General features: G+C 41.3%; 1 pseudogene; it reads right to left on the reverse strand.

The window, feature by feature from the left end:
- LOC122131079 overlaps positions 1–19,097 on the reverse strand; it is a 22,323-nt pseudogene extending 3,226 nt beyond the window's left edge.
- Positions 19,098–23,691: the final 4,594 nt, after the last annotated feature.

Here is a 23,691-nt window from a genome sequence, read left to right on the forward strand (position 1 = left end):
TTTGTGTATGTGTGTGTGTTTTGTGTATGTGTGTGTGTGTTTGTGTATGTGTGTGTGTGTTTGTGTGTGTGTGTGTGTGTTTGTGTGTGTGTGTGTGTGTGTGTGTGGGCAAACAGCAAACACAGAGATGCTAACTTAAGTTCTTTACCACGAGTGTAGCCAGTGCCAGGACCAGAGCACGCAAGTACGAGTGTCTGAACTCCTTGGGTTTGCATTCTGGGTCGTTCACAATCTCCATAATTCAATTCAATTCAATTCAATTCAATTTTATTTATATAGCGCCATAACAATACAATTGTCTCTAGGCGCTTTACAGAGCCCAGAGCCTGAAACCCCCTTAGTGCAAGCACAATGGCAACACGGGCAAGAAAAAACTCCCTGTTAGTCAGGAAGGAACCTTAAGCAGAACCACGGCACATAAGGGGGAACCCATCTAGTTGAGGTCGGCCGGGTGGAGATAGGAAGGGGGGAAGGGGGGAGGGTTGTGTGGTAGAAGGGGAAGGGAAACAACAGGTGTTGTACATAGCCTGCATTTGGTAGATGTACATAATATATATACAGACATCCAGTGGTAAATACATGATACAGACAAGACCAGTTTAGTGGATATACACTGTGCTGATAGGGTTACTATTACAGGGGTAAGGGGAGTAGGAACAGAGAAACATGTCGATGGTGGCAATAATATATATTGTATATAAATGCTAGCATAGGGTATGAGGTAGAGTAAGTGTACGGCAGTGCGGTGGCGGTGGGTGCAATTGGTTGAGGGTTTCTGCAGGTAGACCGGGTGGAGAGACTACAGCAGCGTCCCATGGCGAAGATAGTCTAGATTAGGAGAGAAAGAAAAAGAACAGAGTGAGTGGGTTTTTATAGGCATTAGCAATGTGATAAGAAAGGAGAGGGAGAGGGAGAGAGAGAGGCTGCCTGGCTGGGTGTATGGGGATTTTATTTAGTATTTAGTTGGCTGGTGACAGTCGCAAAACGCGCCGTGTGCTGTACCCGGGATCTTCCGCACTCCTTCACGGTACAACATACGCTGTCTGTAGCCCAGTTATGTTGATTAGGGGGGTATTGCATGTGTTTTAGATGTGTTTAGCTATGCTGGCATTTAGCATTTAGTTTGGTTTGGCATTTAGTTTGGTTTAGCATTAGTTATGTTTAGTTATGCTGCCATTTAGCAATTAGTTTGGTTTGGTACATATAGAGATTTTAGTCGTAAGCTTTGTTAGGGTTGCAGGGTACAACATACGCTGTCTGTAGCCCAGTGATATACGTTGTTTTGTATTTATTTATTGATTTATTTTTCTTATGTGTTCAGTTATGTCTAGTTATGCTTGCTGACTGGCTGGCCCAGCAGGTGATGGGTTTGTTGACGCAATTACTTGTGGCTATAGGATGCACTAAAGAGGAATGTCTTTAGTCTTGATTTGAATATAGGTAGGGTGTCTGCATCTCGGATGGAGGCAGGGAGATTGTTCCAGAGGAGGGGGGCTCGGTAGCTAAAGGCTCTGCCTCCTACTGTGGTTTTTGATATTCTTGGAATTACAAGGAGGCCTGCACTCTGGGAACGCAGCGGTCTTGGAGGGCAGTAGGGGACAACTAGTTCCTTAAGGTAGTTTGGAGGTCATTTAGGGCTTTGTATGTTAGCAGGAGTACTTTGAAATCAATTCTACTTTTGACAGGGAGCCAATGCAGAGAGGCAAGTACAGGTGAGATCATATTTTTTTGTTCTGGTGAGTGTACGGGCAGCAGCGTTCTGTATAAGTTATATATATGAGTTATATAATGAGTTCCTCCTGCGAAGACACACACACACACACACACACACACACACACACACACACACACACCTGTCCATATGACAACCCCCCCACAGAAACACACAGAAGTACACATGCACACAGCTCCATACACATACAACACACACACACAAGATTTTCACTGCACTTTACATGATCAAGACCAGTGTTAAATGATAGAGACTATAGTTCCACACTGCCTTAGTGACCATAGTTGCTGCAAAACAAAGTTTTTTGGAAATGCACCCCAGGCCAAAAGCAGTTATTTCAGATTTGTCCCGACAAGTTCAGATATAAAATGAACCATCCTGTCTAATCCTACAGAGTCGCAGTCCCAGAACAGTGTTGGATTTAAAATGGAGCCTCTTCTCTGCAACTGCTATTTAAGTTAGTTAGTTTACAGAACTGAACTGGAAGTTTGTGGTCTCCTAACGTATAGAGATGAATTCACTTCTTAGTTCTGCCACCTGGTGGCACCACTGACACAGGTTGTTGGGATAACTACTTCCATCACATCAGAGGTATACTGATAAGTGTCTCAATCACAAGCAAACAAATTAAGCTGCTCGTGCCAGATTCAGGTAACTCTGAACAGCCCCAAGAACCCTCGATCTGAGACAAGTCAGAAAAACTGTCGATTTTGATCAGCCTCACATCCCATACATGCATTTCTGCTCATTTTAAGACCACATATCCCGACATGCATTTCTGTTCACTAAAACCACATATCCCAGCATTCATTTCTGCTCACTAAGACCACGCCTCCTTCAGCAGGTAGGTGCCCGTATAACGGATGTATGGAGGTAAAGTAAAGTGTTGAGAGCACGGAGGGAAAGTGACCTAGAGTGAACTCAAGGGCTGTAATATAGAGCTGCTTACAGGACTAGAGCACTGATCAACATGGTTGAACTCAAATACCCAACTTCTACTTCTTGAACCTAAACTATGTGTGACTACAATGGTTCAGTCTCAAACAGACTAATGAAGCTAAGTGCTGTCATTACTTACAGTAATCCAGCTCTTTACGCAGATGCTTGGCTTACTGTCATATATCATTACTAATGAGCTCTCTCTCTATAGCCTGCCTAACTGGTCGGATGAGAGGGAATAAGGGGCTGGAACTCATACTGGATGTGAGCGACAGGCTGAATATTACTACTCTGGGTGTGTGGGGATAAAAAAAACACTTCCAGGAAAATGACATCAACTGAATTCGACAAAAGAGATTTTGAGATAAATGCTGCTATACCTAGGATATCACGGATAACCAGAACCAGTATTGTGTTTTTGAGACTAGAGATCATTGGTCTGTACTACTTGCCAAACCACTGCACTTCAAATTCTTAATTTTGTTTGTTGATACCTTTATCCCTGCAAAGGCGTTTTTAAGCGTTTATGAGTTCATGCTTGATGTTTCTCTGTGATTTTACCTCTTCGTCGTTCCAGACGGACACCTTCCACCTGGACACGTACTTCGCCCTGTGTCTCTTCCACAACTCCAGGAACAAGGTGGCTGTTTGAAAATGACACAGCAAGACATGAGTGCTGCATTCTAGGTCACTGACCAGTATGTTCAGTTATCATCATTCATCACCCAAATCCCTCCAGTAAATCACCAGTATCACCGTGACCATCATCATCATCACCACCATCAGCAGCATCATCATCATCATCAGAATCACCACCACCATCATCATCATCAGCAGCAGCATCATCATCATCATCAGAATCACCAACACCACCGCCACCATTGTCATCATCGTCGTCATCATCATCATCATCATCAGCGGCAGCAGCAGCAGCAGAAGCAGCCGCATCATTGAATGAGAGCTAACTGCTACTTCAGCAGGCTTTTCTTTAATGCTCGTCAGCACTACCACCATCTTCTCACACTCACAAACACCATTGTGAAACTGGTCCAGGGTTTGATACTACAAACCTGCCTTGAATCTTGGAAAAAGGAAAGCTCACCCCAAATAGCCATGAACATGGCAAAGGCTACAGTCCCCTCGTTGTCAAAGAGCTGGCTGACCTGTAAAGACATGAAGCAGTTACAGTTACACCAAAACCTTCCCTGAAATTAATCTTTGTCTTCCTTCTCTCCCTTCTCTCTTTCAGTCTCCTCTTTGCCAATCTTTTATGTTCTCTATAGGTTGTGATTATGGTTAGGGTATTTGGCAAATGCTTTTGTACAGTGAAACATATTTGACAAATAGCATATTAACAACAACAACAACAACTAAGCACAATGTATAAAATAACATCATCTTCTGGGGTTGTCTTATTGTGTGGCGTCATGTCCTCACCTTGGCGTAGGAGCAGGTTTCATTGAGCTTCGTGACATTACATTCCTTATCACATCTTGGGCACATGATAACAGGCGACGCACACACCTCTTGTCTACAACACACACACACACACACACACACACAGGTGTACGATCACACATGTGCATGCACATATATACTATCACACACATACACATACATGCACAGATATATGATCACACACATTGGTATACACATGCATCAAACATGCAGTCACATTTAATTACACAATCACTTAGGGACATGCATTAAAGACAAGACACATGGATACACACAATAACACACGCACGCACACACGCACACATGCACACACTCACAGACACACAGGAGTGTGTGACTCACATGAGAGGGCTGGTTTTGAAGAAGGCAAGGCCGTAGAGGACGATGATGACCCCCACCACAACTGCGGGAACCAGGAGGAAGGTATACCAGCCCAGCCACAGGTAGTACAGTGCCACCTTCTCACCAAAGTACTCCCTATACACACACATTCAAAGCATATAAAAAAACTCACTCACTCACACACACACACACACACACACACACACACACACACACACACTCCTGATTTCACTGAAAGGCTGTGTGTAAAAGGTGCATGTGTGTATGGCTGGTTGGTGAACTCTCTGTGTCTGTGTGTGTGTTTGTTTGTTTGTGTGTGTGTGTGTGTGTGTGTGTGTGGGGTGGGGGGGGGGGCATTTGACAGATGGCCTTACAGACAGGCCAGTTGTGTGTGTGTCTTACCTGATTTCACTGAAGGGCTGGCGGGTGAAGAGGGCTGTCCAGCGAGCCCATTTCTGTTTCAAGATCTTCTGCTGTTTCCTCTGTGTGCGTGTGTGTATGTATATGTGTGTGAGAGAGAGAGAACAAGAGAGAGTGAGTGACAAAGAGAGAGAGAGAGAGAGAGAGAATAAAATAGGTATAAGATGGGGAGAGAGAAAGACAAAGGTCACACAAAATCATTCTTTAAATAATATAAAAGACCTTTGACCCATGAACTAATGCCTAATGCAGGAAGCTGCTGAATCATCACTACCTGATCCTCCATAGCACTACAGCGACTTGACCACCTGAGTACACACACTTCAGCACTGCCTGTGTGAGCCCTGGGCTCCAGTTTCAGACTCTACTAGACCAGCCCTGGCACTACCACACACACACACACACACACACACAGGCTAATGACATGCTACATATATACATGCTATATATACACATACACACACTGGCTTATGACATGCTGGTATGACATTCTGCACGAGAAGACTTCTGATCACCCAAACTGATAAGACCCACTGGCCAAACTGGTCAAAACACACACACACACACACACACACTGGAGAGGGTGCTGGGCTAATAATGGAGAATGCTAATAGAAGCAGGTCCTGAGGTCACCTTCAGAATACAGAACAAGTTAGGCTGAAACCATGAGCTAGACTGCATGGGTGAGAGAGATGCAGGCAAACACACCAACACACACACACACACACACACACACACACACACACACACACACACACACACACACACACACACACACACACACACACACACACACACACACACACACACACACACACATACACACAGGTGGGAGAGGGTGTTTCAGCTAATAATGGAGGGTGTGGACGTACCTCATGCAGGCAAAACATGGACTCAAACACCCCTTTCCCTATTAACTCCTCCAGGTCCTCTGGTGATGGGAAAGAGAGAGACAGAGAAAGAGAGAGAGAGAGACACACATATGGGGGTGAGGAGAGGAGAGCTGCTGCAGGAATACAGGGAGAAAGACAGAGGACAGACGTGTGGACAGGGAGGAAAAGGAAAGAGAGAAAGACGGATGGTGACTAGAACTCCACAGGATGAGGATACAGATGAAGGAGAAACAGAAATAGAAAAAGACAGATAGAGGGATAGATAGAGAGAAAGGGGGTGTAGAGCGAGAGAGGGATAGATAAATAGAGAGAGAGAGACAGAAAGAGAGAGGGGGAGAGGGAGAGAGGGGGTAGAGAGAGGGATAGATAAATAGAACACACACACACACACACACACACACACACATACAGTACATGCACACACACATACACACATACACTCATACACACGCACACGCACACACACACACAATCAGTCCTGCTTTAGGGTATTATAATAAGTATCCCACGCATCCACCGGAGGAGTCTTTACATCCATCTTATGCACAAGAATGCATAGCTGGACCTGTTTTTGTTCGAGGGTGTTTTATAACTTGAGTTTTGTCTTTCACTACTAAATGGAACTTAACTTAGTTCCCCTTATATCACATGTTCCAATGGAAGTTCCTTTGAAAGGGTTCTGTTAAAATACAGTTATGTGGAACTGTGTGTTGTTTCTGGTGAGAACTCACTTTGACTTTCATGTTCTTCTTCTTGAGCTCCTCTATAAAGGCCAACTGCTTCTTGTGCACCGCATCCTCCTTGTCCTCTACTCTGTCTGCCACCAGCACGTAGTCATACGTCATAGGTGAGTACATGCTGGCCTACGGCACAAAGCAGAGGGGATGATGGGAAATACATCTGTCAGTGTGTGTACATATGTATGTGCACAAGTGTGTGTGTGTGTGTGTGTGTGTGTGTGCGTGTGGTATAGCATGTATGTATTAGTATATGCAATTATTGTATCCTTAAATTTGTTTTTATCTTCCCTTTAAATTTGCTATGTACAGTTAACAATGTATTATTTTATAATTAAAGTTCTTGTTCTTACAAGATTCACCATGACATAACCAAAAGCATATCTTTTTATTGGTTAGCTTGCTTGTGTTGTACCAATCACAGAAGGCCTTGATGAGACGTGGCCCTTGACTCACCAGTCCGGGCATGAGGGGCTCAACGCAGCCATCATCCTGCTCTTTAGACCGCTCTCTCAGCTCCATATCCTACAACAGCACAGATACAGATACTGAGTCGTCATCACACACACACACACAAACACACATGCACACACAGAGACACATAGGCCCTGTTTACACTTGATTTTATGCGTTTTTGGGCGCTCGGGCCACAAGAGGACAGCAGAGACACATCACTGTTTACACCTGTGTCTATCATGCGTCTCCAAAACGTCCAGCTGTTCACTTGTGTTCAGATTTCGTTACCACCTACACATCGCTACTGTCTACAGCCTTGTCAGGGACGCATCAGGACACATTAGCATTTACACTACAAAAGATATGTGGTCAAATGCATCCCAGACCACCTTGGTAAGTTGTCGTTCACACTTGTATTATTTAGCACTATCCACTTGTGATCAGATCGCCCAAGATGCATTTTAAAACCAAGTGTAAACAAGGCTGTACACACATTAATACTCAAACACAAAGACTGAGATACTTGGTTAACACAAACTGTCTCTCATAAACACACCCTTATACAATCGGAAATGCTTAATCACAGTGCACTCACACTCACACACACTCACACTCACACAAACAAGCAATCTTTCTGAAAGGTGGCCCTCTTTCTAATCTAGGAACAGTAGTCATGACACATTCATACACACCAGCAATATTTCTGGGTACTATGTAATTCTAGGCTCACCAGTATCTTGAAAGGGATTCTGCTGCGTATTTGAGTGTATGCGTTTTGGGCGCTCGGGCCACAGCCGAGACACATCACTGTTTACACCTGTGTCTATCATGCGTCTCCAAAACGTCCAGCTGACCACTTGTGTTCAGATTTCGTTACCACCTATGCATCGCTACTGCCTACAGCCTGGTTGGGGACACATTGATACTGAAATACAAAGACTGAAATACTTGGTTAACACAAACTCTCTCTCATACACACACCCTAATACAACAGGAAAGGCTACTGCATAATCACAGTGCACACACATGCAAAAATAAAATGTTTCTGAAAGGTGGCCCTCTTTCTAGGAACAGTAGTCATGACGCATTCATACGCAATATTTCTGGATACTATGTAATTCTAGGCTCACCATGCTCTCTTTCTCTCTCCTTCTAACCAAAGTAGGCTATAGGCTAACGTTAAAACTACAGCATAGCTAACCTAAACTACGTACATAACATACAATGGCTTAACACACGTGCCCACCATCTTAAACATCATGTAACGTGTATTTCAGTATGACAGATTAAAAAAACAAATCCGGAAGACTGTCTTTCAGGTGCTTTGCTAAATTGGAAGTATTACCTCCTTTGGTCTGAAGAACACGGTAGTAGTTGTTGGCATAGTAGGGTGACCAGACGTCCTCTTTTACCCGGACAAAAAAATTTCGAGACCTAAAAAATGTGTCCGGCAGGGATTCCAAAAGCGTCCGCGATTTTGCCTCGTCGGATATTTGTGTTTCTCTGGGTCTTTCACAAACTAGTTACTACGTAGTTTTGGAAAGGGTATCTCCCTTTCATTCCACCTTTTTGCGCGAGCTCTGACTGTAGAGAGGACTGTCATTGGTCAACCGCCTTCCCAGTGTTGCCAGATATGATAATTATCCTCCAAACTGAGCCTTTGATACGATACGCCATTTCCAGTCTGGCAACACTGCGCACCTGGCCGCCTCCACTAGTTTCATCTTTTACAATAGTAAATGACTAGCCTGGATGCCAGACGAACTTAGCCACGCCCACAAATTTTTTGGTCGGGATATTCGGTCTGGTGTCGCTCCGTTGGGGAGAAATTGGCTGTGTTCGGATTCTTAGATAGCTGTCTAATCCTTGATCTCTAGTTGGACAGGTGTCTGACGAGAGAGGTCCTTTCGGGGGAAGGTGTCTCAAAAACCGTTGATTTCGAACAGTCTATTAAGATAGGATGTACGGCAACATGACGCTGTGTCATCATCCTGTGTGTGCTTATTTGCTAGCTAGCAGCTACTGTTAGCGACCTGGCTAACGGATACATCGCTAAAGAAACAGACTATTTTTGTTAATCAATCATGACATAAGTACATAGTACACTGTTTATTTCTCGGTAACTTTTAAAAAAAATTACCAAAAAAAGCAAAGAAACGTACATCGGTGAATACTTTTGTGGAACTTCGACGATTTCATCCGCCATCTTTTTTTAAATTTGTCTCCGGTTAGGGAATGGCGCAGAGAGTTATGGGTAATACCTGCCACCATAAGACAGCAAGGCAGCTCAGATGCTCTCTTGAAAAATGACCGTTATGTGACGTATTTCAAGGTATCTTACTAAAGAGGAAGAGAGGGTTTAAGACATTTCAAACAGTCCTTGCTCTCTTAATAGGAAGGTGGGAAGGAAGGAAGGGAGCATTTTAAGCCAATTCGAACAGGGCGATTATCTCCTCACAAAAAATCTGTGAGGAGATAGATAGACCAATCAAATTGTCAGGGCGGGCTTTATACGATGATGGACAGATGATCAACCCTAACGTAATCAACCACGTCACCAAAGAGCTTTTGGGGTGAATTCGTTTTCAACAAACATGGCTGCCGTTGGAGAGCTGAAATGTGGAAATTCAAGTCTGTTTTAGAAGACATTGACAGCACATTCATTTTGAAAGAGGAACAGAGAAACGCGATCAAGGCATTTGTCGATCGAAAAGATGTTTTTGCCGTCCTTCCTACGGGATCCGGTAAAAGTTTAATGTATCAGCTGGCCCCATGGTCTACGTTATGGTCATACTACGTTGCTCTGATTGGTTCTAGATATATCCAATTGAGCGAAGAGGCATTTTTTTTCCTGGTTCGGTTGAAACACGCCCCATAATCACAGTCCAACGGAGCGGTATCAGACTCATATTCTGACTAGAATTATGAGTATGACATCGTCAGGCTAGTAAATGACATCTGCATGTGAAAAACAGCTGATATCGGCGCTCACGGTGCTTACGGTACTTAAAAAAAATGGGCATCGTCGGTGTTTTGTTATTTTAGTACCGAAAGGTACCGTAAGTATCGGTTCTCGTGACATCCCTACTCACCAGTATAGTGAAAGAAACTACCTGTGTACTTTCTCATGATATTTGGGCGTAACAACACATCCAAATCCCTATTTATAGCTCACAAACATCTACACTCGCTTATCAGCTTTTCGGTGTGTTATCAGTGATCGCTTTTTATTGTGCTGTGAGACAAGCTGAGTAAAAGGCAAAGCAGGAACTGGGGTGGACTTTCAATGCATTAACAAGAAGAACTGAAAAAAGACCTTGGGAGTATCTCCATGCAGGCCTACAACATTTCAACCACAACACCATGGCGCTACATGACAATTAGAAAGGGGTGGTTTCATTTACATTTAGTCATTTAGCAGACGCTTTTGTCCAAAGCGACGTACAATGGAGAGAACAGTCAAGCTAAGAGCAATAAAGAACATGGTGTAACAATAAATACTACTTTACATAAGAATTAGAAAAACGACCTAGAAAGGAAAAAGAAGTGCAGGAATGTAACTGCTGAACAGAGGTGTAAAAAGTACTGAAATGTTGTACTCAAGTAAAAGTACAATTACTTTGATGAAATTTTACTTAAGTACAAGTAAAATTACCCATCTAAAAATCTACTCAAGTAAAAGTAAAAAGTAGTTCATTTAAAATGTACTTTAAGTAAAAGTTACTTAGTTACTTTCAACAACTTCATGGGGCCGCTCCTATATAGTGCAAAAAAGGACAAGGGGTCATAAATCCAATACAAAAACTAGTTATTTTGAATTAAAGGAGAATCTTAAAACATTAAACATGTCAAACATTAAACATTAAACATGTCAACACACTTAAGAACTTTTGGGAGGACATGTCAAGACATGAACCACATGACAGCTCAAATAAAAAGTTAAAATGCCGCTGCCCCACTGTATATTTAAACTTTGGTTACTTTACTTGTGTCCACCTTTTGAGCATTAGTCTACAAAGTTCTTGTTGAGTTTGAGCAGCAGCTGATTTTCAAGGTGAGTAGAGTTCATCCGGGCTCGCTTTGCAGTGAACAGCAATGAGTCGCTCGCAGGCGGCCGAGGCAGGTAGGCCAGTATTGAGTTCAGGGACAGTTTTTTGATATTCTGAAAGGAGTTCAGCAGATCCATATTGACTGAGACGCAGGCTAGGTACCCTTCTAACTCCCCTGTACCTGCTGACCTTCTGGACTTCATTGAGGAAAATAAATCATCTTCATCTGATGAATGTTGTCCAACTTGCTCCAGCCTCCACCATCCGGTCAAGGTGTTGTCTGACATAGACTAGACCTGTAGAATCACAAACAACATTTCTGACAATTAAGTATTGAGCTGCCATCAAGAGTGCATCATAACACAGAAATAGCTATAAATAGCTACTCTAGATGACGGACCTACAGTATATATACAGAATGTTAGCATTATTTATCTATTTCTACATGCATCACAATTCATAATCATCAATTCTTGCTAACCGAGAGCCCTGCGCATGAACATGAAAGACGCGCACGTTGCAAAGCCACCACTTATCGTTATCAATATCTGACTAATCGTGATAAATTCCAGATAACGACATACACATTGACACTAACTTGTCCAACTGTCTGACAAAGATGGTGTGCGCATTCACATCGTTCCTGTTTCAGGGCATGGGAGGCAGCCAAATGATTAGCCTAATATCAGTTTATGTGGTGTATTTCATTGCTGATGACTGATCTGCAGTTTTTAACACAATATGAGAGACTGAACAAAATAATGCTATGACCTGAAACGAATGGAAGACGGGGATGGAATTATTATTAGTCTATTGGATGACGGCTGTTAACACAAGGATGGACACAAGGGGTGTACACGAGTGTATAGCTAGCCTATCGTCGACGTTAGCACACTCAGGGCAGTTGCAAGTGCTAGCCAAAAGTAGGCTATAGTGCCATGAAACGCATATTTTGCTTAATGGAGCAGAGCTAACTAAACAACAAAAACGCTGTATGAACTACTAATGGAAAAGAACAAATACTGTACTTACCAACACATGCTTGCGCAGATTTGAAGATCAATTTTTATCAGCAGAAAATTCTGTCTTGCGGGGCAGGCACAGCCTACACAGCATTAAATAGCTGTTGCCTCTTTTACGTTGGAAGGCAAACTGCTTGCTGAGATGTGGTCACGAGTTTTCTTCATCTTCTTTAATTTCAACTGGTGGAAAGTTCGGTGCTTCAGCTTGTTGGTCGTCCGTAGCTTGTTGGTAGTCCTCACTATCATCTTCCTCCCTCTATCTTTCGTGACTCGGCACCGGCGGCTTGCATTGACTCCATCATCCACTCTATGCAGCATCCACCACTGCAGTGATAATTGTCGTGCGCGATTCACGCCTTTTGGTTTCCTGCCTTGAACTATGTTTTTTTTTTTACTCAGTAACGGATGTAATTTCCAATGTAGCGAAGTACAATACTTCAGTCAAAATCTACTTAAGTAAAAGTAAAATTACTGATTTTAAAAACTACTTAAAAATTACAAAGTACACAAAAAAACTACTCAATTACAGTAACGTGAGTAAATGTAATTCGTTACTTTACACCTCTGCTGCTGAAGTGCAAGTTAAGCGCTAGTCAAGGTGCCATTTAGGAAGGGAGGTGCTCTCTGAAGAGTTGGGTCTTCAACAGAGTTATTCACTAGGTGATATAAACACTTTCTACATGATATCGGTGGCATGGCCGGATCAACCATATGGGCAACCGGGCAACTGCCCAGGGGCACCAAGACTCCAGGGGCACCAAGCAACCGATGTATTTTTTAATAATAAAAAAAAATTTATAAATGTAATTGCAATAATACAGTACATACATTTGGGACAACAGTGACCAAAAAAATCACTCACGTTAACGTCCCACAATGAGTCGCAGTCTGTCTGCGTTGTGTCTGTGCAAGCAGGGCACCCAAGTATCCCCCTCCCCCACCTGTCCTAATGCTTGGTTCTGAAATGATTGTTTGTTAGTAGACTCGCCGCGCTTGCAAAGGTTTGAACAGTGTAAATCTGTGTTTTTCAGAAGGCAAAGTGTGTGTGTACTGTCTACTCCCAATGGTTCTGAAATGATAGTTCGTTAGTAGACTCACTGCGCTTGTGTACGTGTGTGTCACTAAATGCATAACCTCGCCGATGTTTTTGATAGCCGTCATCACTTCTTGTTAGCTATTTAAGTTTTGGAAAGCTTTGTGAACTGCAATGCTTATTTGCGGTGCTGTGAGTTGGTTTAATGATAACTGAATCCAACTAACGTTGGATTGCTTTTTGTAATGTCAGATTGAATTGTTTGGTGTGCTATAATTGCAATGAAGATTGATTACTATACTATGCATTGTTAAGAAAGTGCTAGCCATCTACTGGTTGAAAGATGTAGGCTACTTGGCAGGCTTCTGACTTGTTTTTGGGCGAGTTCGATTAAATAAATAAAGCTTGATTTGTTTTGTACATGTGCTCGTTCTCCTTTTCTGTGTAGATTATAGCAGATTTAAGTCTGTATATCCTACTTAACCCTCTGAAGTCCACGCTCCCTGTGCAGGGATATGGTGGTTTTTATGGGGAATTGCTTTTAAAGCTCAGCCAGTTTTTGTCGGAGAGACATATAAATTACACCCCCAGAAACCTTGAACCCTTTTCTTTTCAAATTTACACAGTTTGAAACAAATATATAAATAAGCACTTTGTAAGGAGAATAGGACTAGTCTCTTGCACTTTTCAGTCTCTGAGTGAGGTTTCAGCTCCTAACGACCCGCCCATTAGCAAATGACAGCTATTCATATGATAAGGGTATGGTAATTCAGTGATCTCTATTGGGCCATGGTGTGTCAAGAAATCCTGTGGGGGGTACGGGCCACAAAGACATTCCAGGGCCATTAGGTAAGGGCCATTGTTCTTGTCTGAGGTGTCCCAGGTGTGTTTACACCTAACTCATCAATATGCATTTGTAGGGACACTAGTTTTGAAAAGGTACAGGTCACTCTAAAATTATAAATATATAGTAGTGAAACCACACACACTTTCTAAATGCTAAACTCACCTTTGTAAAACTAACACTTATGTTTACAAAGTTCAGAGTTCAAAAGCCTTGCTCCAAAATCTTTACAATGTATTTTTTGTACAAAGTCTGAGCACCTCTGAAAGTATGTTTTTGGAAGGGTTTGTTTAGATTTGATTTAAATTCAATCTTTTTTTACTACATTCCTTTCATTCCCATGTTATTATTGCTGAGGTATTCTAGAATATAATCATACATGCCACTTTTGCCTCAATGTTTTTAGTTAGGTGAAATAAACTAAAATATCAAGGCATGGCAGACTACCTAAGAGAGTGAAAAACAGGCTCGGACTCAGTAGTGTTAAGTACCAAAAGTAAAAGTATAAACTTTCTTATGATTTAGACAAATAATATACCTGTTGAGATTAGTAATGATATTTCATTAAGGTCATCAAAAGATAAAACAATAGTTCTGTACTGTATTAAGTTATGATTTCTAATAACATAAGTTCACATTAAACATAATTTACAGCATATGCATTAATTACTTTAGCAAGTTAGCTGTGATATAAGTGGGATAATGCACTGGGAGTAAGTGAGTTATGGAAAATAACCGCACTTCAGGGGGGTAAACGGTAGCATCCCCCTGTCGTACGGTTACTTTCTCATAACTGACTTGCTCCCAGTATGGGGCGCCGTTTGTAAAATGTTGCACGTTCGAAAATCCTGCTCAGTTTTGCTACATTTAGCATTTTCATATGGAACAAAAAGCACGACAATATTCGAATGTCACTTTTTCAAGCATTTAGAGAGAAATTCAAGTAAATTGATGCGATAACTTTTCCAAGGATATTTTTGGCAGTAACAAAGTTGTTAAATAATATAAATATTTCATCTAAATGTTAATGTTAAATGTTAAATGTAAATGTTAAATATAAATGTAAATGTTAAATGTAAATGTTAAATATAAACGTAAATGTTCGATGTTATATATAAATGTTAAATATAAGTGTTAAATGTAAATGTTAAATGTAAATACAAATATCAAATGCTAAATGTAAATGTTAAATGTAAATGTAAATGTAAATGTTAAATGTAAATGTTCAGTCTACATGTCAGACTTGACGACAGAACATTAGAATATTTACGGTAATTCATAGCTTTCAGTAACACTACCAGGGATACCTTGCGGGCAAAATGTGTCGACCAACAGTGGACATCGTCGAGCAGTGCAACCTACTCAATTACGATCGCCATCAAACACAGATCATACCACAATAGCCAGACAGAGATATCTAGAAAAAAATTACATTTTGGGAACCTGTGATCCCTTTACTGCACCCGCTGATATTTGTATTTCTGTAACGTCGTAGAAGTCCCTGCCTGAGCTCCAGTTTGGAGATATTTACATATATCTAATAGAAAATCCGTCCCCCTACACACCTCAAAAACTGAAAGCCTACCAAAAGCACAGATAGTAATTTAATTTTCAGAAGGGGATGGGTTAATAACGATGTCGTCTGGAAGGTGAAAACTAATAAACATCTTCATTATCAGAGCAAAGATGATTGCCATTTAATAGCTAGCTACCAGCTAGCGAGCTACATGCTGTTAGCTAGCAACCTTTAGCCTACCCAACACTGTTCTTTATCATTTTACACAATTTCCTGCTTAACACAAGTACAACCACCTGGTCTGGCGAATGACAACTGAAATTATCTTCCCAAGTATTTTCTACTGGCATTGTAGTATTACCAGTTGGATGACAAAATACAGTAGCCTAGCCTAGTTGCTTAGGTACTTGTCGCAATCTCAGAGCAGAAACCGGGTAATCCAATTTGAATCGTGTTGATGCTTTGTTTCTTGACTTTATTTCTTGATCTATTCCCGTTTTAGGTAGTTATTCTGATGAATGAGGCGACCAAAAACAGGGTTAATGATTTTATTGCAAGCTCCAAAAAGAAGGCTACTTTACTGCCCGCCTGAGAAAAGTTGACCCAGAAGACGTCTACAATCAGCTGGAAACAGCCGGGCTTGTCTCCTCGCCGATTTGAACAGCCAACCGAGCAACAACTGTCTGGCATTTTACTACCTATGTCAGACAATTTTAAAGCGGATATATTAAATAATCTTGAATGAAAGATGGTCAGTTCCAGTATAAATTCCAGTGGTAGACAGCTGTGGAGTGTATTTCTTGCCCGCAAGCTGGTAATTCTGACGTGACGTGAAAACTATGAAAGCCAATTACCGTAAATATTGTAAGGTGCAGTCTTCAAATCTGACATGTAGACTGAACATTTAACATTTACATTTACATTTAACATTTACATTTAACATTTACATTTAGCATTTACATTTAACATTTAACATTTATATATAACATTGAACATTTACGTTATTATTTAACATTTACATTTACATTTAACATTTACATTTATATTTAACATTTACATTTAGATGAAACATTTATATTATTCAACAACTTTGTGTTACTGCCAAACATTATCCTTACATGAATATCTCTCTAAATGTTTGAAAAAGTGACATTTGAATATTGTTGTGCTTTTCCCCCATATGATAATGCTAAATGTACCAAAACTGAGCAGGGTTTTAGAACGTGCGACATTTTACAAACGGCGCCCCATATCCAGTGCATTATTACTTACATAGGTTACATCAATGTATGGAAAATGTAGTGGAGCAGTATTAAGCAAAAAGTATGTATAAAAAAAACAATCAAGTAAAGTACAGATACTCAGAAATAATACTTTTAGAAATTATTTCTACTCAAGGACCAATACACCCCTGTGGATAGGTATGGTTTGTGTTCTGCGGGGTGGGGTTAGGGGGGCACCAGAGAGTCACTGTTGCCCAGGGGCACCATGAAGTCTTAATACGGGCATGATCGGTGGTAGAGCTATGTGTGTGTTTCTGTGTGTGTGTGTGTGTGTGTGTGTGTGTGTCACATTAGCAATCTTCTTAGATATGGACATTTTCTGGAATACTTGGTTTGCAGAGGTGTCAAGTAACGAAGTACAAATACTTCGTTACTGTACTTAAGTAGAATTTTTAGGTATCTTTACTTTACTCAAGTATTTATTTTTCTGGCAACTTTTTACTTCTACTCCTTACATTTTAACACAAGTATCTGTACTTTTTACTCCTTACACTTTTAAAACAGGCTCGTTACTCTTGGTTCCGGTTTATTTCAAAGTTTCAAATGTGCGCCATCCAATACAGATCAATGGCGCCATCCAGATATACTGATTTCAAGCGTAATTGGATGAACCATAGAATTAAGCAATAAGCCCCAAGAGGCCGTGTTTTGCGCTGATTTTAGAACAGGTAAGGGGAGTTGTTAGGCACGACGCAAAGCGGACTCGCGGGGCTTATTGCTTTCCTAAAACTGTCACTACAAATATCTGATATGGTTTCATTAAATAACGACAATTAAATTTAAGAAACAAAATAGTTTAGTAACAAACCCGTCATTCTTCCGCCACTACAAAGTTATAGTTCCTAATAAATCGTTGCACGCAACTGCCAGATGGAACACTTGCGCTACCGACAAAAAGGGGTGCTTATTTATTCACACAACTGTCACTACAAATATCTGATATGGTTTAGTTAAATAACGACAATTAAATGTAAGAAACAAAATAGTTGGGGTAGTAGGGGTGCTTATTTATTCACATTAATTTGAATATCGCCATTAATAGTGCAATTGTTGAAATAGTTTTCAAAAACGGGCTCCTCTTTGCTGGTGCAGCCAGAGGGGTATGTGACGCTTCAGTGTCCCAGATGAAGTTGCAGGGATGTTGCTCCACTCCTTCCTCTCACTGTAATTTGGACGCCAGTAGGATTCAGTGACGACTCGCGCCTTATGTCCCGTCACTGCCCATTATCTCTCTCCCCTCTAGGCCAGCGTCAGAGAGTTTTTGTACTGTGGTGCTTCGCAAGCAGTGATTGGTGTATATCGCGGTCCCAGCTGCTTTACATATCCTTGGAAGCATCGAGCCAAGGACATTTACTCCCATTGGTTCCCTGGTATACCTATAGTGCACATTAAAATCCCATGGCAGTTAGATACATTGCATTTGTATACAATGTGGAAGATAAATGTGTAGTGTGAACAGTTTGGTTAATGCTTACCAGACAACATCTGCTGCGTAATTTGTCCGCTTTGTATGGAGATAAAAGGCCGGTGGATTGGGCGGCACCAGGGACAGGTACTTCTCCAGCGAGGCAACAGGGCACAGTGGATTCCCCGGCAGTTGGTACATGAATCCTCGCAGTGGTTCTTTATTTACCTCTGTGCCATCTTTATGATTTTTGGTGCACTCATTGAAGGTCAGCGCTGCATATTTTAGGCCATTCTCGTCTACGCGAATGGCAAACGACTGGCTATAGTTGACGATTTCCCTCTTTCGCTCTGCGTCCCATATGGAGCTGTACGTCAAACCACACCTTGTTCACAAGTCCGACAGGTGTGTTGGGGTTCAGTGCGTCGGAGTGCTTTATTTTCGCCAGGTCACTCTCCGATAAGGCTTGGTGGTGGGTTGTTTTATCCCGGCCCTCTCTGCGAAGTTGTTTGATCACTCCAGAAAAAACGCTGTTGCTAGTGGCGAATTCAGAGTTGTTAAGGAGACACCAGGACTTGCTGATGGGTGGGTCGTTAAGGTGACGGTTCAGCGCCAGGCTCGCAAGCCAATATAGCTGCTCAAACCGTAGGGCTCACCTTTGCCGTTCTTCACGGTGGCATAAAAGTGACGCAGCGTTTGATTTAGGTCCGCTTTTGGTGACCGTCTTTAAGTCAATTTCAATTGCTTTCCTCTGTGCACCAAGATTGAAAACAGCGGACGGCCCACATCGTCTGCTTTATAGTGCCGGCTTCATTCCTTGCCTTTGCCAACGCTTCGATTTCAGCCTCTGTCTTCTCTGCATGCCTGGTCTTTTTAAGCTCTTTCTCCTCCATTCTGTCAATAGTCTCCCACCACTCGTCAAACGTCAGCCCACCCAGCAAATCAAAATTCACAACAAATTCTGCCATTCTCTTTATAATCAGGTTGCTTGCTACCTTGTAACTTTGTAAAGTCTTTCTTTCTTTGAAAATATTCCATGCGCAGTAATATGAAATGTTATCATAGAATGTTATGAGGACAACTTGAAATATTATGCTGTATTTTACAACGGCATGGAACGCGATTTAGCCAATCACAATCAAGGATTGGAACAATCAGTTTTAGAAACCCATAACACTCATTGGTTAGGCTATCCATCTTCTTTACGCATGACGCAAAACAAGACAACAGAGGCGAACAAATTATACAACGCTATATACGCAATAGCAGTGTCAGAAAGAGATGGCAACTCTGGCGAGATGTCTGAAGGGTCTGAAGACGCAAGACAGTGGTGGCGATGGAGAACAGCAAAACCTTCCACATCCCTGGCCCTACCTCAAAGAATTGTTCGAAATCGTCGGAAGCAAAAAGGACTCATGGAGAATGCGTTGCAAACTTTTTGAACCCAAGAACCACGTACTTTTGCCATTCAAAACATGTAGAGGTAAGCTCTGTATTATTATTATTATAATAATGGCCGATTTACAATGCTTGCGACAGCTTGGCTAGCAGAGGAACATACCAACATGCCTTGGTTTGCTTGCTAGCAGTTGCCTACTGAAGTTACAGGTTAACCTAGTTAGACAAAAGAGCTGTAGGCTAATTCACTACCACCATCTAAAATGTACTACACAGTAGCAGTGTCAATTTTAGCCTGACATTTCTGGTGGGGCAATTTTGTATGAGGTCATGTCACCTCACAAAATAGTCTACATTCCTCATTGTAGTCTGAATTAAAACTTCCAAAATACTCGAAAACTAGCGATAGCTAACTAGCAGTAACGTTACTGGCATTGGTCTGTCTGATATGATCTGACTATGTTTTTTTTCCCCTTGGTCACGGGTAGTACAGTTCTCGCGGTTTTTGCAATATTCGAGTCGAGTTGCTAGGCAGATTTCGTGGGGCACATCGGATAGTGCCCCATCTCCCAATATTATCTTTGGCCTGTGTGGTTCACGCTCATTAATGTTTCCATAGAAACGGTCTTAAGCTTGCGCTGTAGCCCACAGAGCCGAGAAGGACAGCGGAGAGCAGCATTTCACAGAGCAAGCACACAGACAGAAACACACATGAATCAAATTACTCCAAAACAGGACTATAATGCTTGTGAGTCAAGCTTATTCTCACACACACATTCACAAACACATTCACGCTACTATGCATATTAAATTAAATAAGATATATTTTGCCACAAAGCACAGATTGAGCTTACTGCAAAATAGCACCATGGGGATCAGGTGGGGCAATGCCCCACGTGCCCCTAATGTAGAAACGCCACTGCACAGTAGTAAGCTAATATAAGGCTATTTAATATTCAGTTTATGTATCAGTGTTTCCCACAGGAAATGTGTTAGTTAGGCTTGTGATTGTCCTGGGAGATAACTGAAACATGTATCACGCCAAAATAATTCATGTAGTCCTTAGTGTGACAAGTGAAAGAATATAGATATAGTTCAGCTTTAAAAATTAAAAGGGGCAGGTACATACATGGGTATTTGTAGTCGCATTCAAACCAACAGGACAGCTCAAAACAAATCCCACAGGAAATGTGTTAGTTAGGCTTGTGATTGTCCTGGGAGATAACTGAAACATGTATCACGCCAAAATAATTCATGTAGTCCTTAGTGTGACACTAAGGACTACATGAATTATTTTGTCCTTAGTGTGACACTAAGGACTACATGAATTATTTTGGCGTGATACATGTTTCAGTTATCTCCCAGGACAATCACAAGCCTAACTAACACATTTCCTGCGGGATTTGTTAGTGTGACACTAAGGACTACATGAATTATTTTGCCGTGATACATGTTTCAGTTATCTCCCAGGACAATCACAAGCCTAACTAACTGTTAAAGAAAGTATTAGTATATTTTATCATGAATATCTTTTTGGTTTAAGTTTTGTTCCAAAATGCTGTGTGCCCTAGGTTCTCCATGTAGATTGGACTTTGGAAGACAATTAGCTGAGTCAAGAATGTTAACCCAGAAACCTCACGTATATGTTTACATAAGGAATTGGGGGGTTGTGGAATGTCTTGTTACTGGGCAGAAGTAAAAGTTCAGCTAAAGTGCAGATATCCTAAAGTGTATCCCAGAATCCTGTCTGCCATCCTGTGTAAACATTAAGAGACAGAGTCAGGGTTGGGGGAAGGTAAACATTCTTATCTCCTGGAACCGAGGACGGGATGGTACAAGATGGGAGTGTCATGTCTTTGTTCTGTGATATTGTCTCTGCATAAAGTCTGTTTCTTTTTACCAGAGAATTCAGTGATGGTTTGAACAGCGTTCTGAAACCACTGCGCTCCTATTGTGTGAGTGTATGTTGATGAGCGGTCTAGAACCATTCACTCCTCTTTGCCAGAGTAAAAGTCAATTATTTATTATATTCTTGGTTGTGTGAGTCTTAATTCTGAGGTTAATACAGTCCTGGTACAAAGGGTGAAATAATTCCCTAACAGTTTGGTCCTTCGAGCCGGAGTCTCAAGAAAGGACAAGATCGACCGGGAGCAGAACCACGGAAGCCGTACGTCGATGCATCGTCCTGCCCAATAGTGAACAGGAAAAGTCCCTTTGCGTTGAATTCGTCGTTGGGCCGGCTGAAGGACTTCTGCCCCCGCGAAAATCTGCCCTTCTCGAGATTCGAATCCAGATGAGACGCACAACAAGAATATTACGTAAGTAGCCTGGGGTTACTTATTAGAAAAAGATCAGGGATCTTTTTAAAGAGATCCGGGATCTCTTGTTAGCGCTAAAAACTTAGTCGGGGACTAAGAAACCTAGTCCGGGACTATGGTTATGTTGTAGGCCTACATAAATGATGTACATCTGTGTGTGAATGAGAGTGTGAATGGAGTAAAGTAATTAAGCAAAATTAAAACTTTGGAAAATATCCGGTTGTTTTTCATAGACTCAAGAGAAGTATTTTGCTTAATTCAAAAAAACTCACCATAATTAATGAATATGAGATGGTTTGAGGAAAGTAAGAAGGCAAGATGGTTTTAAGAGAGAGAGAGAGAGAGAGGATAAGAAAGTCAATGGAAAGTTAAGAAGAAGATTAAAAGAAAGTGAGCATAAGTGTTATTCTTGTGGAGAAAGAGGGGTAAAACTGCAGGCTTGATAAACTATATAGAGATTTTACTGTGGCCACGTGAAAATTCTATACATTTTATCTGCTTTGTTCATTTGCACGCACTTTTTAGTCTTAAGTGCGTGAAGGGGGAGTTACTAGAAATTATGTAAAGACATAAATAGAGTTGAGCATTTGTGAATGAGAAATTGGGATACTGGCATAGACAGACACTGCGCACGCGCGCAATCCATATGTCTCATTGAAATAGCCACCAGTGACTGTGGCTGATTTAACAGCACAGGTGGGGAAGGGACACATTGGAATTGTGATCATCATTGTGTATCATCTAATTATCATTGTATCATTATATGATAATGATGACCATACTGCTTAAATAAAATAATACAAGTGCAGATCGATTTGAGGATGAGGAATTTTGGTTTGATCAGCCGAAAAAAATCTCTATCCAAATAATCGAATTGCATGAATAGCCGCAGGGGTAGAGGCCCGGAGTTAAGTTTAGATTAGATTCAACTGTATAGTCATTGCACAGAGTACAAGTCCTGAGACAACGAAATGCAGTGTAGCATCTATAATGAAGAATAAAGGAGTGGGATTCAGAATAATCACAGAGTGCTATAAATATATAGATATTATAGTAATGAATGGAAATAATTCCAGTGTTGCAGGTTCCTTGTTGAATTGTATTGTTTAAGGTATCTATTATTAGTAATATTACCTTTTCGGAAAACCATACATAACGTGTAGGCTGTGAACAAACGTTGGATAAATTACTTGAGGTCCAGCGCACGTACTTCCAGTGTTGAGTTTTTACAGGGTGAAAGACGATTTCAAAAGTCGCAATATTAGCTTACCGAGCCATCGTGCCGGTGCAGGAATTTGCTTATCAGAGCGAGGCGGTTTGATTCGATATCCGAGTAAACTGTAATAATTGCAATGGGTTGGGTTGAGTTGCGTTGCAAGGGTAATTTTGATCATAGCGTTTCGTTTTTTAATTGCCGTCAAAGGGATTTAAACTCGTAGTTCCAGCTGACCGTTGTCCGGGAGCCTATGAGCTCGTTAAAGTGAAGAACTTCTGTTTTATTTAGTTATTAGAGATTTGAAGGTTTGAAAATAGGTTTGCCGTGCTTGACTGTCCTGTAGTGTAATCGCAAATGTCCGTATATTTTTATTCAGGGTGTGAACTTGATAGATGAAATGACGAACACGGTTGCGTTGATGTGGGCATTCAGTCATTGGAGCAAGATTATTGATCGGAACATAACGTTTTAAATTGATATTTAAAACTAAAATAAGCAAGTGACCAGTTGTTGGCATAGTTTACTTGAAGGTATTTTGTGTAACATCTGTGAAGAGAGAGCATTTAAAATTGCTGAGAGCGCGACGCACATAAAACGAAAAAGATCATATTAAACTTTCTCTCGTTACCT

This window comes from Clupea harengus, unplaced genomic scaffold (assembly GCF_900700415.2).
Source record: "Clupea harengus unplaced genomic scaffold, Ch_v2.0.2, whole genome shotgun sequence".
Classification (NCBI taxonomy): Eukaryota; Metazoa; Chordata; class Actinopteri; order Clupeiformes; family Clupeidae; genus Clupea; species Clupea harengus.